Source organism: Oncorhynchus nerka, linkage group LG12, assembly GCF_034236695.1.
Source record: "Oncorhynchus nerka isolate Pitt River linkage group LG12, Oner_Uvic_2.0, whole genome shotgun sequence".
NCBI classification, from domain to species: Eukaryota; Metazoa; Chordata; class Actinopteri; order Salmoniformes; family Salmonidae; genus Oncorhynchus; species Oncorhynchus nerka.
The window spans coordinates 632,979-649,195 of NC_088407.1; the positions used below are offsets into that span (position 1 = coordinate 632,979).

A 16,217-nucleotide genomic window follows, 5' to 3' on the forward strand; every position below is an offset into this window, starting at 1 on the left:
CTGCCTTCATGTACATATCTACCTCTAATACCTTATTATTATCTATCCTGATGCCTAGTCACTTTACCCTCCTTCATGTACATATCTACCTCTAATACCTCATTATTATCTATCCCTGATGCCTAGTCACTTTACCCTGCCTTCATGTACATATCTACCTCTAATACCTTATTATGATCTATCCTGATGTCTAGTCACTTTACCTTCATGTACATATCTACCTCTAATACCTTATTATTATCTATCCTGATGTCACTTTACCCTGCCTTCATGTACATATCTACCTCTAATACCTTATTATTATCTATCCTGATGTCACTTTACCCTGCCTTCATGTACATATCTACCTCAAATACCTTATTATTATCTATCCTGATGTCTAGTCACTTTACCCTGCCTTCATGTACATATCTACCTCTAATACCTTATTATTATCTATCCTGATGTCACTTTACCCTGCCTTCATGTACATATCTACCTCTAATACCTTATTATTATCTATCCTGATGTCTAGTCACTTTACCCTGCCTTCATGTACATATCTACCTCAAATACCTTATTATTATCTATCCTGATGCCTAGTCACTTTACCCTGCCTTCATGTACATATCTACCTCTAATACCTTATTATTATCTATCCTGATGTCACTTTACTTTGCCTTCATGTACATATCTACCTCAAATACCTTATTATCTATCCTGATGTCACTTTACCCTGCCTTCATGTACATATCTACCTCAAATACCTTATTATTATCTATCCTGATGTCCAGTCACATTACCCTGCCTTCATGTACATATCTACCTCTAATACCTTATTATTATCTATCCTGATGTCTAGTCACTTTACCTTCATGTACATATCTACCTCAAATACCTTATTATCTATCCTGATGTCACTTTACCCTGCCTTCATGTACATATCTACCTCAAATACCTTATTATTATCTATCCTGATGCCTAGTCACTTTACCCTGCCTTCATGTACATATCTACCTCTAATACCTTATTATTATCTATCCTGATGCCTAGTCACTTTACCCTGCCTTCATGTACATATCTACCTCTAATACCTTATTATTATCTATCCTGATGTCACTTTACCCTGCCTTCATGTACATATCTACCTCAAATACCTTATTATTATCTATCCTGATGTCACTTTACCCTGCCTTCATGTACATATCTACCTCTAATACCTTATTATTATCTATCCCTGATGCCTAGTCACTTTACCCTGCCTTCATGTACATATCTACCTCTAATACCTCATTATTATCTATCCCTGATGCCTAGTCACTTTACCCTGCCTTCATGTACATATCTACCTCAAATACCTTATTATTATCTATCCTGATGTCTAGTCACTTTACCTTCATGTACATATCTACCTCAAATACCTTATTATCTATCCTGATGTCACTTTACCCTGCCTTCATGTACATATCTACCTCAAATACCTTATTATTATCTATCCTGATGTCCAGTCACATTACCCTGCCTTCATGTACATATCTACCTCTAATACCTTATTATTATCTATCCTGATGTCTAGTCTCTTTACCTTCATGTACATATCTACCTCAAATACCTCATTATTATCTATCCTGATGTCACTTTACCCTGCCTTCATGTACATATCTACCTCAAATACCTCATTATTATCTATCCTGATGTCACTTTACCCTGCCTTCATGTACATATCTACCTCTAATACCTTATTATTATCTATCCTGATGTCTAGTCACTTTACCCTGCCTTCATGTACATATCTACCTCTAATACCTTATTATTATCTATCCTGATGCCTAGTCACTTTACCCTGCCTTCATGTACATATCTACCTCAAATACCTTATTATTATCTATCCTGATGTCACTTTACCCTGCCTTCATGTACATATCTACCTCTAATACCTTATTATCTATCCTGATGTTTAGTCACTTTACCCTGCCTTCATGTACATATCTACCTCAAATACCTTATTATTATCTATCCTGATGTCACTTTACCCTGCCTTCATGTACATATCTACCTCTAATACCTTATTATTATCTATCCTGATGTCACTTTACCCTGCCTTCATGTACATATCTACCTCAAATACCTTATTATTATCTATCCCTGATGCCTAGTCACTTTACCCTGCCTTCATGTACATATCTACCTCTAATACCTTATTATTATCTATCCTGATGCCTAGTCACTTTACCCTGCCTTCATGTACATATCTACCTCTAATACCTTATTATTATCTATCCTGATGTCTAGTCACTTTACCCTGCCTTCATGTACATATCTACCTCAAATACCTTATGGTCTATCCTGATGCCTAGTCACTTTACCCTGCCTTCATGTACATATCTACCTCAAATACCTTATTATTATCTATCCTGATGTCTAGTCACTTTACCCTGCCTTCATGTACATATCTACCTCTAATACCTTATTATTATCTATCCTGATGCCTAGTCACTTTACCCTGCCTTCATGTACATATCTACCTCAAATACCTTATTATTATCTATCCTGATGTCTAGTCACTTTACCTTCATGTACATATCTACCTCAAATACCTTATTATTATCTATCCTGATGTCTAGTCACTTTACCCTGCCTTCATGTACATATCTACCTCTAATACCTTATTATTATCTATCCTGATGTCACTTTACCCTGCCTTCATGTACATATCTACCTCTAATACCTTATTATTATCTATCCTGATGCCTAGTCACTTTACCCTGCCTTCATGTATATATCTACCTCAAATACCTTATTATTATCTATCCTGATGTCTAGTCACTTTACCTTCATGTATATATCTACCTCAAATACCTTATTATTATCTATCCTGATGTCTAGTCACTTTACCTTCATGTACATATCTACCTCTAATACCTTATTATTATCTATCCTGATGTCTAGTCACTTTACCCTGCCTTCATGTACATATCTACCTCAAATACCTTATTATTATCTATCCTGATGTCACTTTACCCTGCCTTCATGTACATATCTACCTCTAATACCTTATTATTATCTATCCTGATGCCTAGTCACTTTACCTTCATGTACATATCTACCTCAAATACCTTATTATTATCTATCCTCATGTCATATCTACCTTTACCCTGATGCCTTCATGTACATATCTACCTCAAATACCTTATTATTATCTATCCTGATGTCACTTTGCCCTGCCTTCATGTACATATCTACCTCTAATACCTTATTATTATCTATCCCTGATGCCTAGTCACTTTACCCTGCCTTCATGTACATATCTACCTCTAATACCTCATTATTATCTATCCCTGATGCCTAGTCACTTTACCCTGCCTTCATGTACATATCTACCTCAAATACCTTATTATTATTATCTATCCTGATGTCACTTTACCCTGCCTTCATGTACATATCTACCTCTAATACCTTATTATTATCTATCCTGATGTCACTTTACCCTGCCTTCATGTACATATCTACCTCAAATACCTTATTATTATTATCTATCCTGATGTCACTTTACCCTGCCTTCATGTACATATCTACCTCAAATACCTTATTATTATCTATCCTGATGTCACTTTACCCTGCCTTCATGTACATATCTACCTCTAATACCTTATTATTATCTATCCTGATGCCTAGTCACTTTACCCTGACTTCATGTACATATCTACCTCTAATACCTTATTATTATCTATCCTGATGCCTAGTCACTTTACCCTGCCTTCATGTACATATCTACCTCAAATACCTTATTATTATCTATCCTGATGTCCAGTCACTTTACCCTGCCTTCATGTACATATCTACCTCTAATACCTTATTATTATCTATCCTGATGCCTAGTCACTTTACCCTGCCTTCATGTACATATCTACCTCAAATACCTTATTATTATCTATCCTGATGTCTAGTCACTTTACCCTGCCTTCATGTACACATCTACCTCAAATACCTTATTATCTATCCTGATGTCACTTTACCCTCCTTCATGTACATATCTACCTCTAATACCTTATTATTATCTATCCTGATGCCTAGTCACTTTACCCTGCCTTCATGTACATATCTGCCTTCATGTAAATACCTTATTATTATCTATCCTGATGTCACTTTACCCTGCCTTCATGTACATATCTACCTCAAATACCTTATTATTATCTATCCTGATGCCTAGTCACTTTACCCTGCCTTCATGTACATATCTACCTATAATACCTTATTATTATCTATCCTGATGCCTAGTCACTTTACCCTGCCTTCATGTACATATCTACCTCAAATACCTTATTATTATCTATCCTGATGTCCAGTCACTTTACCCTGCCTTCATGTACATATCTACCTATAATACCTTATTATTATCTATCCTGATGCCTAGTCACTTTACCCTGCCTTCATGTACATATCTACCTCAAATACCTTATTATTATCTATCCTGATGTCTAGTCACTTTACCTTCATGTACATATCTACCTCAAATACCTTATTATTATCTATCCTGATGTCACTTTACCCTGCCTTCATGTACACATCTACCTCAAATACCTTATTATCTATCCTGATGCCTAGTCACTTTACCCTGCCTTCATGTACATATCTACCTCAAATACCTTATTATTATCTATCCCTGATGCCTAGTCACTTTACCTGCCTTCATGTACATATCTACCTCTAATACCTTATTATTATCTATCCCTGATGCCTAGTCACTTTACCCTGCCTTCATGTACATATCTACCTCTAATACCTTATTATTATCTATCCTGATGCCTAGTCACTTTACCCTGCCTTCATGTACATATCTACCTCTAATACCTTATTATTATCTATCCTGATGCCTAGTCACTTTACCCTGCCTTCATGTACATATCTACCTCAAATACCTTATTATCTATCCTGATGTCTAGTCACTTTACCCTGCCTTCATGTACATATCTACCTCAAATACCTTATTATTATCTATCCTGATGTCACTTTACCCTGCCTTCATGTACATATCTACCTCAAATACCTTATTATTATCTATCCTGATGTCTAGTCACTTTACCCTGCCTTCATGTACATATCTACCTCTAATACCTTATTATTATCCCTCCTGATGCCTAGTCACTTTACCCTGCCTTGATGTACATATCTACCTCAAATACCTTATCTATCCTGATGCCTAGTCACTTTACCCTGCCTTCATGTACATATCTACCTCAAATACCTTATTATTATCTATCCTGATGTCTAGTCACTTTACCCTGCCTTCATGTACATATCTACCTCAAATACCTTATTATTATCTATCCTGATGTCACTTTACCCTGCCTTCATGTACATATCTACCTCAAATACCTTATTATTATCTATCCTGATGTCACTTTACCCTGCCTTCATGTACATATCTACCTCAAATACCTTATTATTATCTATCCTGATGCCTAGTCACTTTACCCTGCCTTCATGTACATATCTACCTCAAATACCTTATTATTATCTATCCTGATGTCTAGTCACTTTACCTTCATGTACATATCTACCTCAAATACCTTATTATTATCTATCCTGATGTCACTTTACCCTGCCTTCATGTACATATCTACCTCTAATACCTTATTATTATCTATCCTGATGTCTAGTCACTTTACCCTGCCTTCATGTACATATCTACCTCAAATACCTTATTATTATCTATCCTGATGTCACTTTACCCTGCCTTCATGTACATATCTACCTCTAATACCTTATTATTATCTATCCTGATGCCTAGTCACTTTACCTTCATGTACATATCTACCTCAAATACCTTATTATTATCTATCCTGATGTCACTTTACCCTGCCTTCATGTACATATCTACCTCAAATACCTTATTATTATCTATCCTGATGTCACTTTGCCCTGCCTTCATGTACATATCTACCTCTAATACCTTATTATTATCTATCCCTGATGCCTAGTCACTTTACCCTGCCTTCATGTACATATCTACCTCTAATACCTCATTATTATCTATCCCTGATGCCTAGTCACTTTACCCTGCCTTCATGTACATATCTACCTCAAATACCTTATTATTATTATCTATCCTGATGTCACTTTACCCTGCCTTCATGTACATATCTACCTCTAATACCTTATTATTATCTATCCTGATGTCACTTTACCCTGCCTTCATGTACATATCTACCTCAAATACCTTATTATTATTATCTATCCTGATGTCACTTTACCCTGCCTTCATGTACATATCTACCTCAAATACCTTATTATTATCTATCCTGATGCCTAGTCACTTTACCCTGCCTTCATGTACATATCTACCTCTAATACCTTATTATTATCTATCCTGATGCCTAGTCACTTTACCCTGACTTCATGTACATATCTACCTCTAATACCTTATTATTATCTATCCTGATGCCTAGTCACTTTACCCTGCCTTCATGTACATATCTACCTCACCTTATTATTATCTATCCTGATGTCACTTTACCCTGCCTTCATGTACATATCTACCTCTAATACCTTATTATTATCTATCCTGATGTCTAGTCACTTTACCCTGCCTTCATGTACACATCTACCTCAAATACCTTATTATCTATCCTGATGTCACTTTACCCTCCTTCATGTACATATCTACCTCTAATACCTTATTATTATCTATCCTGATGCCTAGTCACTTTACCCTGCCTTCATGTACATATCTACCTCAAATACCTTATTATTATCTATCCTGATGTCACTTTACCCTGCCTTCATGTACATATCTACCTCAAATACCTTATTATTATCTATCCTGATGCCTAGTCACTTTACCCTGCCTTCATGTACATATCTACCTATAATACCTTATTATTATCTATCCTGATGCCTAGTCACTTTACCCTGCCTTCATGTACATATCTACCTCAAATACCTTATTATTATCTATCCTGATGTCCAGTCACTTTACCCTGCCTTCATGTACATATCTACCTATAATACCTTATTATTATCTATCCTGATGCCTAGTCACTTTACCCTGCCTTCATGTACATATCTACCTCAAATACCTTATTATTATCTATCCTGATGTCTAGTCACTTTACCTTCATGTACATATCTACCTCAAATACCTTATTATTATCTATCCTGATGTCACTTTACCCTGCCTTCATGTACACATCTACCTCAAATACCTTATTATCTATCCTGATGCCTAGTCACTTTACCCTGCCTTCATGTACATATCTACCTCAAATACCTTATTATTATCTATCCCTGATGCCTAGTCACTTTACCTTCATGTACATATCTACCTCTAATACCTTATTATTATCTATCCCTGATGCCTAGTCACTTTACCCTGCCTTCATGTACATATCTACCTCTAATACCTTATTATTATCTATCCTGATGCCTAGTCACTTTACCCTGCCATCATGTACATATCTACCTCTAATACCTTATTATTATCTATCCTGATGCCTAGTCACTTTACCCTGCCTTCATGTACATATCTACCTCTAATACCTTATTATCTATCCTGATGTCTAGTCACTTTACCCTGCCTTCATGTACATATCTACCTCTAATACCTTATTATTATCTATCCTGATGTCACTTTACCCTGCCTTCATGTACATATCTACCTCAAATACCTTATTATTATCTATCCTGATGTCTAGTCACTTTACCCTGCCTTCATGTACATATCTACCTCTAATACCTTATTATTATCCCTCCTGATGCCTAGTCACTTTACCCTGCCTTGATGTACATATCTACCTCAAATACCTTATCTATCCTGATGCCTAGTCACTTTACCCTGCCTTCATGTACATATCTACCTCAAATACCTTATTATTATCTATCCTGATGTCTAGTCACTTTACCCTGCCTTCATGTACATATCTACCTCAAATACCTTATTATTATCTATCCTGATGTCACTTTACCCTGCCTTCATGTACATATCTACCTCAAATACCTTATTATTATCTATCCTGATGTCACTTTACCCTGCCTTCATGTACATATCTACCTCAAATACCTTATTATTATCTATCCTGATGTCACTTTACCCTGCCTTCATGTACATATCTACCTCAAATACCTTATTATTATCTATCCTGATGTCACTTTACCCTGCCTTCATGTACATATCTACCTCAAATACCTTATTATTATCTATCCTGATGTCACTTTACCCTGCCTTCATGTACATATCTACCTCAAATACCTTATTATTATCTATCCCGATGTCACTTTACCCTGCCTTCATGTACATATCTACCTCAAATACCTTATTATTATCTATCCTGATGTCTAGTCACTTTACCCTGCCTTCATGTACATATCTACCTCTAATACCTTATTATTATCTATCCTGATGCCTAGTCACTTTACCCTGCCTTCATGTACATATCTACCTCAAATACCTTATTATTATCTATCCTGATGCCTAGTCACTTTACCCTGCCTTCATGTACATATCTACCTCAAATACCTTATTATTATCTATCCTGATGTCTAGTCACTTTACCCTGCCTTCATGTACATATCTACCTCTAATACCTTATTATTATCTATCCTGATGTCACTTTACCCTGCCTTCATGTACATATCTACCTCAAATACCTTATTATTATCTATCCTGATGTCTAGTCACTTTACCCTGCCTTCATGTACATATCTACCTCAAATACCTTATTATTATCTATCCTGATGTCTAGTCACTTTACCCTGCCTTCATGTACATATCTACCTCAAATACCTTATTATTATCTATCCTGATGCCTAGTCACTTTACCCTGCCTTCATGTACATATCTACCTCTAATACCTTATTATTATCTATCCTGATGCCTAGTCACTTTACCCTGCCTTCATGTACATATCTACCTCTAATACCTTATTATTATCTATCCTGATGTCTAGTCACTTTACCTTCATGTACATATCTACCTCAAATACCTTATTATCTATCCTGATGTCACTTTACCCTGCCTTCATGGACATATCTACCTCTAATACCTTATTATTATCTATCCTGATGTCTAGTCACTTTACCCTGCCTTCATGTACATATCTACCTCAAATACCTTATTATCTATCCTGATGTCACTTTACCCTGCCTTCATGTACATATCTACCTCTAATACCTTATTATTATCTATCCTGATGTCTAGTCACTTTACCTTCATGTACATATCTACCTCAAATACCTTATTATTATCTATCCTGATGTCACTTTACCCTGCCTTCATGTACATATCTACCTCAAATACCTTATTATTATCTATCCTGATGCCTAGTCACTTTACCCTGCCTTCATGTACATATCTACCTCTAATACCTTATTATTATCTATCCTGATGTCACTTTACCCTGCCTTCATGTACATATCTACCTCAAATACCTTATTAGTATCTATCCTGATGCCTAGTCACTTTACATTTACATTTTACATTTAAGTCATTTAGCAGACGCTCTTATCCAGAGCGACTTACAAATTGGTGCTTTCACCTTATGACATCCAGTGGAACAGCCACTTTACAATAGTGCATCTAGGTCTTTTAAGGGGGGAGAAAGATTACTTTATCCTATCCTAGGTATTCCTTAAAGAGGTGGGGTTTCAGGTGTCTCCGGAAGGTGGTGATTGACTCCGCTGTCCTGGCGTCGTGAGGGAGTTTGTTCCACCATTGGGGGGCCAGAGCAGCGAACAGTTTTGACTGGGCTGAGCGGGAACTGTACTTCCTCAGTGGTAGGGAGGCGAGCAGGCCAGAGGTGGATGAACGCAGTGCCCTTGTTTGGGTGTAGGGCCTGATCAGAGCCTGGAGGTAGTGAGGTGCCGTTCCCCTCACAGCTCCGTAGGCAAGCACCATGGTCTTGTAGCGGATGCGAGCTTCAACTGGAAGCCAGTGGAGAGAGCGGAGGAGCGGGGTGACGTGAGAGAACTTGGGAAGGTTGAACACCAGACGGGCTGCGGCGTTCTGGATGAGTTGTAGGGGTTTAATGGCACAGGCAGGGAGCCCAGCCAACAGCGAGTTGCAGTAATCCAGACGGGAGATGACAAGTGCCTGGATTAGGACCTGCGCCGCTTCCTGTGTGAGGCAGGGTCGTACTCTGCGGATGTTGTAGAGCATGAACCTACAGGAACGGGCCACCGCCTTGATGTTATTTGAGAACGACAGGGTGTTGTCCAGGATCACGCCAAGGTTCTTAGCGCTCTGGGACGAGGACACAATGGAGTTGTCAACCGTGATGGCGAGATCATGGAACGGGCAGTCCTTCCCGGGAGGAAGAGCAGCTCCGTCTTGCCGAGGTTCAGCTTGAGGTGATGATCCGTCATCCACACTGATATGTCTGCCAGACATGCAGAGATGCGATTCGCCACCTGGTCGTCAGAAGGGGGAAAGGAGAAGATTAATTGTGTGTCGTCTGCATAGCAATGATAGGAGAGACCATGTGAGGTTATGACAGAGCCAAGTGACTTGGTGTATAGCGAGAATAGGAGAGGGCCTAGAACAGAGCCCTGGGGGACACCAGTGGTGAGAGCACGTGGTGAGGAGACGGATTCTCGCCACGCCACCTGGTAGGAGCGACCTGTCAGGTAGGGCGCAATCCAAGCGTGGGCCGCGCCGGAGATGCCCAACTCGGAGAGGGTGGAGAGGAGGATCTGATGGTTCACAGTATCGAAGGCAGCCGATAGGTCTAGAAGGATGAGAGCAGAGGAGAGAGAGTTAGCTTTACCCTGCCTTCATGTACATATCTACCTCTAATACCTTATTATTATCTATCCTGATGCCTAGTCACTTTACCCTGCCTTCATGTACATATCTACCTCAAATACCTTATTATTATCTATCCTGATGTCACTTTACCTTCAGGTACATATCTACCTCAAATACCTTATTATTATCTATCCTGATGCCTAGTCACTTTACCCTGCATTCATGTACATATCTACCTCTAATACCTTATTATTATCTATCCTGATGTCACTTTACCCTGCCTTCATGTACATATCTACCTCCAATACCTTATTATTATCTATCCTGATGCCTAGTCACTTTACCTTCATGTACATATCTACCTCAAATACCTTATTAGTTGTATTTCACGGTAAAGTCTACACCAGTTGCATTCCGCACATGTGACACATTTGTTTTAATTTGGTCAACTCTCCTCATATGACCTCAACTAACCTGTACCCCCGCACATTGACTCGGTAACACCCCCTGTATATAGCCTCGTTATTGTTATTTTATTGTGTTACTTTTTTAAAAACATTACTTTATTTAGTAACTATTTTCTTAACTCTTATTTTTCTTAAAACTACATTGTTGGTTAAGGGCTTGTAAGTAAGTGTTTCACGTTAATGTTTACACCTGTTGTATTCGGCGCATGTGACTAATACAATTTAATTTGATTTGGAGCGCTACTGTGCGTGCAGGTTTTTGCTCGAGCCCTGCTCTAACACACCCGAATACACTGCCCCTTTAACTGAGCTCGCTGTCCGGTCCTACCCCTGACGTCACGCGGGTGATGGCGACCGGCTGGTTCCTCTGAGTAGTGCGAGAGGTGAGGAGAGGAGGAGCGCTTGAGGCGAGGGCCGCACACTTTATTTTTTTATTTTTTATTTTTATTTTTCCTTTCCAACCGGCCCGGTAAATAACGGAGAGAGGACTTCCCCGTCCAGCTGTCAGACCGGGACCTGAGGTCAAACTAACTCCGGTTCACCGGACAGACAGAACGTTAACGGGACCAGAACTCTGCCTGCCTTTTCCTCTGCCGTGATTCAGCCCAATCCGAGATCAGACCACACCGATCGGCCGACGCTAAACTTTCCGTTTCTCTCTCCCGGGACTAAGTCCTCTCTCGTCGACACTTAATCTCCCTGTATTAACGACACTTTTAATCGTTTGGGAACTTTTACTTTCAGGTCGCGAGGAGTTGTAATTCGCCTAAAGGACACAGCGCCCCCACCCAACTTCTGAAACACTTTTCTCCGTGGTTCTTATTTCTGTCTGGTGCGGTAACGGGGCATGACGAGGATTATCTAACTGGACGTCGCTGAGCCACTAGACCCACCATTTGTTATCCAGTAAAGGTGAGTTATAACTTGTTCTGGGGACCAGCCCTGTAGGCCTGATCCGCTCAGAGACACGGGACCGGACGGGTAGGCCTGGCCAGCCCAGAGACACGGTGTGTGTGTGTGTGATCAGTAACTCTAGAGTTAATCAGAAACATTCCAATCATCCTTCAGGCTATGACGCGTTTATTTACAGCAATTGTTTTATTTTAATTTAAATTTTTAGGACAACAAATTAGATGATGATTAAAGTCACCTAAAGTCACATCGTTCTAAATGCCAGGGATACCGACTGTCGGTAGTCTCGCTGGCCCCGGTGGCACCAAGCCCGTCTCTGGTGACGTCGCCTGAGGGATCACGTGGACCTGCCGGAGGTCCAGCCTGTTAAGTTTCAGGTTTCCAGTTGTAATGTCACATGAACAACTACAGTGAAATGCCTTTCTTGCGAACTCAAAACCCAACAAAGCAATAATCAATAACGATGTATTACTAGAAAAAAACACAGGAGAAATAAGAATAAGAAAAATACAATTAAGTAAGTAAGCATACTATATTCAGGAAATATTATACTATATACTAGCATACTATATACAGGAAATATTATACTATATACTTAGATATGTATAGGGAGAAGGGAGGCATACTATATACAGGAAATATTATACTATATACTTAGATATGTATAGGGGGAAGGGAAGCATACTGTATACAGGGTCAGTACCATATTAACATGCATACTATATACAGGAAATATTTCAGGTACCATATTACCAATGTACAGGGATACTGGAGTGATGGAGGTAGATATGTACAGGGATACTGGAGTGATGGAGGTAGATATGTACAGGGATACTGGAGTGATGGAGGTAGATATGTACAGGGATACTGGAGTGATGGGGGTAGATATGTACAGGGATACTGGAGTGATGGAGGTAGATATGTACAGGGATACTGGAGTGATGGGGGTAGATATGTACAGGGGGAAGGGGACAGGGATACTGGAGTGATGGAGGTAGATATGTATAGGGGTAAGGAGACAGGGATACTGGAGTGATGGGGGTAGATATGTATAGGGGGAAGGGGATACTGGAGTGATGGAGGTAGATATGTATAGGGGGAAGGGGATACTGGAGTGATGGGGGTAGATATGTATAGGGGGAAGGTGACAGGGACACTGGAGTGATGGAGGTAGATATGTATAGGGGAAGGTGATACTGGAGTGATGGAGGTAGATATGTATAGGGGGAAGGTGACAGGGATACTGGAGTGATGGGGGTAGATATGTATAGGGGGAAGGGGATACTGGAGTGATGGAGGTAGATATGTATAGGGGGAAGGGGATACTGGAGTGATGGAGGTAGATATGTATAGGGGGAAGGTGACAGGGATACTGGAGTGATGGAGGTAGATATGTATAGGGGGAAGGGGACAGGGATACTGGAGTGATGGAGGTAGATATGTATAGGGGTAAGGAGACAGGGATACTGGAGTGATGGGGGTAGATATGTATAGGGGGAAGGGGATACTGGAGTGATGGAGGTAGATATGTATAGGGGGAAGGGGATACTGGAGTGATGGAGGTAGATATGTATAGGGGGAAGGAGACAGGGATACTGGAGTGATGGAGGTAGATATGTATAGGGGAAGGAGACAGGGATACTGGAGTGATGGAGGTAGATATGTATAGGGGGAAGGGGACAGGGATACTGGAGTGATGGAGGTAGATATGTATAGGGGGAAGGAGACAGGGATACTGGAGTGATGGAGGTAGATATGTATAGCGGGAAGGAGACAGGGATACTGGAGTGATGGAGGTAGATATGTATAGGGGGAAGGAGACAGGGATACTGGAGTGATGGAGGTAGATATGTATAGCGGGAAGGAGACAGGGATACTGGAGTGATGGAGGTAGATATGTATAGGGGAAGGAGACAGGGATACTGGAGTGATGGAGGTAGATATGTATAGGGGAATGGGACAGGGATACTGGAGTGATGGAGGGTAGATATGTATATGGGGGAAGGTGACAGGGATACTGGAGTGATGGAGGTAGATATGTAGGGGGAAGGAGACAGGGATACTGGAGTGATGGAGGTAGATATGTATAGGGGGAAGGAGACAGGGATACTGGAGTGATGGAGGTAGATATGTATAGGGGGAAGGGGACAGGGATACTGGTAGATATGTATGGAGGGACAGGGATACTGGAGTGATGGAGGTAGATATGAAGGGGGACAGGGATACTGGAGTGATGGAGGTAGATATGTATAGGGGAAGGAGACAGGGATACTGGAGTGATGGAGGTAGATATGTATAGGGGGAAGGAGACAGGGATACTGGAGTGATGGAGGTAGATATGTATGGAGTGATGGGGGGAAGGGGACAGGGGATACTGGAGTGATGGAGGTAGATATGTATAGGGGGAGGGACAGGGATACTGGAGTGATGGAGGTAGATATGTATAGGGGGACAGGGATACTGGAGTGATGGAGGTAGATATGTATAGGGGGAGGAGACAGGGATACTGGAGTGATGGAGGTAGATATGTATAGGGGGAAGGAGACAGGGATACTGGAGTGATGGAGGTAGATATGTATAGGGGGGAGGAGACAGGGATACTGGAGTGATGGAGGTAGATATGTATAGGGGGAAGGAGACAGGGATACTGGAGTGATGGAGGTAGATATGTATAGGGGGAAGGAGACAGGGATACTGGAGTGATGGAGGTAGATATGTATAGGGGGAGGAGACAGGGATACTGGAGTGATGGAGGTAGATATGTATAGGGGGAGGAGACAGGGATACTGGAGTGATGGAGGTAGATATGTATAGGGGAAGGAGACAGGGATACTGGAGTGATGGAGGTAGATATGTATAGGGGAGGAGACAGGGATACTGGAGTGATGGAGGTAGATATGTATAGGGGGAGGAGACAGGGATACTGGAGTGATGGAGGTAGATATGTATAGGGGAAGGAGACAGGGATACTGGAGTGATGGAGGTAGATATGTATAGGGGAGGAGACAGGGATACTGGAGTGATGGAGGTAGATATGTATAGGGGGAGGAGACAGGGATACTGGAGTGATGGAGGTAGATATGTATAGGGGAAGGAGACAGGGATACTGGAGTGATGGAGGTAGATATGTATAGGGGGAGGAGACAGGGATACTGGAGTGATGGAGGTAGATATGTATAGGGATACTGGGGGAGGAGACAGGGATACTGGAGTGATGGAGGTAGATATGTATAGGGGGAAGGAGACAGGGATACTGGAGTGATGGAGGTAGATATGTATAGGGGGAGGAGACAGGGATACTGGAGTGATGGAGGTAGATATGTATAGGGGAAGGAGACAGGGATACTGGAGTGATGGAGGTAGATATGTATAGGGGGGAGGAGACAGGGATACTGGAGTGATGGAGGTAGATATGTATAGGGGGAGGAGACAGGGATACTGGAGTGATGGAGGTAGATATGTATAGGGGGAGGGGACAGGGATACTGGAGTGATGGAGGTAGATATGTATAGGGGGAAGGAGACAGGGATACTGGAGTGATGGAGGTAGATATGTATAGGGGAAGGAGACAGGGATACTGGAGTGATGGAGGTAGATATGAGGGGGAAGGAGACAGGGATACTGGAGTGATGGAGGTAGATATGTATAGGGGAAGGGACAGGGATACTGGAGTGATGGAGGTAGATATGTATAGGGGGAAGGAGACAGGGATACTGGAGTGATGGAGGTAGATATGTATAGGGGAAGGAGACAGGGATACTGGAGTGATGGAGGTAGATATGTATAGGGGGAAGGAGACAGGGATACTGGAGTGATGGAGGTAGATATGTATAGGGGGAGGAGACAGGGATACTGGAGTGATGGAGGTAGATATGTATAGGGGAAGGAGACAGGGATACTGGAGTGATGGAGGTAGATATGTATAGGGGAAGGAGACAGGGATACTGGAGTGATGGAGGTAGATATGTATAGGGGAAGGAGACAGGGATACTGGAGTGATGGAGGTAGATATGTATAGGGGGAAGGGACAGGGATACTGGAGTGATGGAGGTAGATATGTATAGGGGAAGGAGACAGGGATACTGGAGTGATGGAGGTAGATATGTATAGGGGGAAGG

General features: G+C 40.9%; 1 protein-coding gene across 1 annotated transcript in view; it reads left to right on the plus strand.

The window, feature by feature from the left end:
- The first annotated feature begins 11,527 nt into the window (after positions 1–11,527).
- Positions 11,528–16,217, plus strand: part of LOC115124152 (kinesin-like protein KIF1C) — a 168,533-nt gene continuing 163,843 nt past the window's right edge. The window contains exon 1 of the mRNA XM_065025108.1: positions 11,528–12,099. The gene's annotated coding sequence lies outside the window, so the exon portion shown is untranslated. The remainder of the gene's footprint in view (positions 12,100–16,217) is intronic.